Below are 4,956 nucleotides of genomic sequence, written 5' to 3'. Positions count from 1 at the left end.
AACTCGCCGGGATGTCATATTTCGCCGCTTTCGACATCATCATTAATTAGTTTAAATTTTTTTGAAAAAAGAAGCTTCCCCCAAAATGTGTTTATACTGAAAACAAAAATTCGATTTATTAAATGCACTTTCCCATATTCCTATTGGCTAGTAACAATATTTTTATTCGACTTATAGACAAATTCGAGTTAAAGAAGTTCGAGTTATGGAAATAGAATTGTATGTAATTTGCAACAGGAGCACTCTATTTATTTCGGGTTATAGAAAGTTCGAGTTATAGAAGTTTGAGTTATGGAAGTTTGACTATACTTACAATTTCATTTCACACCCTATTTCGTTTTTCTGATGTAATCCTTTTTTGTGGTTCCTCGAATTGAAATATATCCAATGCCATTTGGTACCCAATTTCTTTTTCTAATGTATTTATAAATTGTGGTACCGCGATTTCAAATATATCCAATGGTATTTCGGACCCAATTTCCTCTTTTTAAATAGTAAGAAATAATTATCTTAAAAAAGGCAAGATCGTTTTGCCACACAATGATGTTAACCCGATAGGATCATTAGGACTATGAGTTAAGGAATACTTTAATTTATAAATTTTTGTTTAAAATTTTCTTGTTTCTGTTGGTCTTTCAATAACCCAAGTTCCATTTAACTTTATTTGGAATATCAGTTTTAAAGCGTTCAGCACAACCAGTAGAATTTGAGAAATACAAAAACAAATATAATTTTGTATGTGAACGTTTGAATAAACAATTTCTGTTTGTTTAAATTTTTTAACTTAAAAAATAAATAAAATTTACATAACCACATTTGATTTTTATTACGTATTTGTTTTATATTTTTATATTTTTCATATTTTTTTTTTGCACTGTAAACAAACATTTCACGAGAAAAATTTCAAATTTTAATTACCTTTCAAGTCTTTCGCATCTGCATGCACGCAAAGGATTCTCGACTGCAAGGATACACAAACACAAAATAATTAACAGCAGCCCAGGTACATTTAGAGCGTAAAGCAGCCCATAAAACTCATTGAATATTCGAGTAAGTTTTTCTTTGGGATTTTTCTTTTTCTATTTGAGATTTCCCCCGAGGGCGAAAGTTCAAAAATTCTGGAAATTAATATGTCAAGCGAAAGAGTTACAATATTTAATATTTTGGCGCTGCCTAATTATGCGATGTGTTGTTGTTTGTTTAATTCCGCTGAGCGTTGTTGCTGTCGTTGTTGTTTGTGTTGTTGCTATTGTTGCTGTTGTTGCTGTTAACAATTAACATTTTTTAATGCAAGTCCTGATGAAATTTTCCTTACTCATTGGGGACATTTTTCGCCCGGCGGGCTAATATTAAATTAATGAAAATTATGTATTTTTGGCAAGTCATTAAATTATAAAAGTGAAAGGGTGAAAGGTTAATGTGCGTATTTAAAAATTATGAAAATGTCGCTATCATAGATAAAATAAACAAAAAAGTTCAACCATTAAAAGTAGCACTTACAATGCAGTCTACTTACACTTACAATGTTTAATACTTTATATACATTTATATAATTATAGTGTAAGGATATCCGTACAACGAAACAACATCAAAACATTAAAGGGTGATTTTCAACATAAACCAAAAGAGGTTATAAAATTTTTTAATAATACACACAAGTAAGTTAATTCATTAAACTGAACTAAATTAACTACAAATTAAATATTGAAACAACACAAAGCCTTAAGCTCACACATTCGCCACATAATTGAAGACACAATAAGCCACAAAATATGGTCTGGAAAATCACATACGACTAATGATGATTAGCAAGATAATTACTTAACAAAACTATTTAGAATTTCCTCTAGTAGGAAGAAATGTTTTTATGCAAAATTTTACAGACATTTAAAATCTCTAAACCACACACAAAATTCAAAAGTATTACAATGCCAAAATGCCACGGCTACACCTAGAGGCCATTAAATCTTAAGCAGTAGACACCGAACTTGCTAAACCCCAAGTTGAAGGCAACCAAAAAGGAAATCGTCTAGAATTCAGTGCCACAAAGGCATGACACGCATTTTGAGTTTCACATTTGCTTTCAAATTCCTTAAGCAAACAGATTTGGTTATGTGCGGAAAATCTCACGAAAATGTTCCTCATGATTTTTAAACTAACATACGAATGCGGTACACAATTTACAAATTGGTTTAAACACGCATGAAAAGGTCCTGAATCCCAGTTGAAATAGGAAACCTGTGCAGTTATTGCTGCCATTTAACGTGAGTTTGAAACAACAATACAAAAGTGAATATAGACTTGATGGGATGGCGCCAAGGATATAATTATTTATATGTGTTTATCTCAAATAAGTTACATATTATAAGTACATATATACTGAAAACAATATTTGTAAAATATATAGCATTTCCAAAAATTTTTTCTTGTTTTAAATTTAGAAGACCTCAAAAAATTTAACCAACAAATTTCTTCTCTGTTTAGTACAAGAAAATCTTTCAGATCAAGTAATATCGAAGACTTTTTTGAATTAAAAAAAAGTTTTGTCTTAAATTTTAATATTTTTTTTACAATACATAATATAGAGAAGCTTCGAATAGTAGTAAACTACAACAACAAAATTGATTTTTATATTATCTTAATTAATTGAATTTTTGGCTGACCATTCAGCTGTTTCAAGTATTACCAAATACCCATCATCAGAGATCTTGGAATAAATAATATATATATTTTTCAAATTATTTTCAATTTTTATAAATGCATATAGCATACAAGTACTGGACACAAAATAAATATTTTCCGATTCTAAAATATTCAGTGCCTTCTGAGAATACATACCTATAATGAGTATAAAAATTATCTATTAAAATTTTTATATATAACTCTTATGTACCCTTATCCGTGCTATCGGAACGGATTATTATTTGAGTACAATTGAACTTTGGACAAAGGACTGCCACTCCAACTTAACCTAACCCTTACACTGTTAAAGACAAATATAAAATCATATTTATATCGCTCCAATCGCTTGAAGCTCGTATCTAAATCTTATCATGCCTTTCTTACGTAAATACTTGCATTTTATGTACATTTACATTTTATGTACAACAAATTTACAGCCTTTGATTAAAAAATTTTGAAATTCTGAGAAAACCAAAGCTGGGTCTTAACTTTCTCAAGGAGTTTTATGTAACTACAATTATTTTTTGTCGTTGTTCATCAGTTGTTGGTCTCTTTTCGTCTATCGGCTGGTAGACGATTCACCCGTGACAATGAGGCCTTACTTGGCTTCTGGCGTTCCATAAAATTTCGCTACCAATATTTTATTAAGTAAGTTTTATGCTCACTTTGATAGAGAAATGTTAATGTTTGCTCCAATATCTGCATCGTTGTAGAACTATCATTGATTCAAATTAGCTATTTTTACATATTTGAACACTATCTTCTTGAAAATTTAAGGACAGCAGCATAATTCAATTGCATAAAATGTAAATGTCTTGTATGGCAAGACTTCTAGATAAACTGTTTGTTTTAACCTTAATACGTACTTAGCTCATGAATAATTACCTTTCTAATTTTATCCTTGATATTATTGTTGTTGTTAATGATTGATCTTAAGTATGTAAAAGACTGAACTATCTCGCTTATCGTTACCTTTTTGTAGTTTATGTATTCTAAAGCTTCATCGTCATTACATGACTTATTTTCTGTGAAGCTATATCTTTAAGTTCAGTATGTTTTTTTCCTAACCTGATGGATATATTATAATAACATTATCATTTGAGTATGCAAATACCCTTAATAACGAATTTAATTTGTTCTCTTGGCTTCATTCCATCATCTCGTCTTTTTCATCTAGTCTTTTTCTGCTATATATTACAGAGTAAAGTTACAGTATATAGTGTTGTCTCACTTCTTCATGAATAATGTGTTTGATTCCAATATGTCTTCACATAGTTCAAATTTTGTAAACCAATATTAGCATACCTGTGCAAATACACTACTCCTCTCGTCATAGGGTATAAAACTGCATACATTATACCTGAAAAACTCAATCGAGGTAGTGGTTTAATGATTCCAATGTGCTCAGGCTGGCTTTCAGTATTATCCAACATCACTAAAAGAACATGCTATAAGTTTTTATTTTCTTTATAACTTGTGAACTGAGTTTTCTTCTTCCGATAGCAGAGACTATAATAACATCCTTCACGTTATCTGATATAAACGCTCAACAAAGTTTCTCGTAGTAAATTTTGGTCATTAAATTAATAAAAAATCGTTGTAAAATAAATAAAACTTAAAACAATTTTAAATGGTTTTCTTTTAATAATAGATGATACATAAAGCACTGATAAGGTCTTTAGTAACCGTATGGATGTGGTTTTATACGTCAATAATTCAACAAATAGAGAGGTCACAGCATGTACTTATATTTTTATATATATAGTAGGTATATGTGATACAGAAGATGTATAATTTTTTTTTATAAATGAAATAATTTTTATAAAAATTTTTTTATTAAACGGGCGTGGCACTCAATCATACTGATTCTATTTCCTTAGCGATATAGTACAAGTATTTTGGGTTTCAAATGTTTAACATAGTTAAAATTAAAACTTTGACCATATTTAGCGCCCAAATTGAGATTGTGGCAATTGAAAGAAGCATTTATTCTTCTTTTTATTTTATTCATTTCAATATCTATACTTATTCGGATACATCGAATTTTGATTAGATAATTTGTATTTTGCTACTCTGTGCGTCGATAAATAATGAAAAAAATGGTAGTTTAGCTGCGTGCGGTATATTAATTGCCATTTTTAAAATCTAATCCAATTCACTTAAAGAAGAAACTTTCTTGATAGCCAATCTACGAAATTATGCTCTCATGAATGGCAAAATGGCCAATTATACTCAAAATCGGGCATTTTCCCGATTCATAACAAAACAGTTGTT

Source organism: Teleopsis dalmanni, chromosome 1 (genome assembly GCF_002237135.1).
Source record: "Teleopsis dalmanni isolate 2A chromosome 1, ASM223713v2, whole genome shotgun sequence".
Classification (NCBI taxonomy): domain Eukaryota; kingdom Metazoa; phylum Arthropoda; class Insecta; order Diptera; family Diopsidae; genus Teleopsis; species Teleopsis dalmanni.
This window is presented reverse-complemented; position numbering follows the sequence as displayed.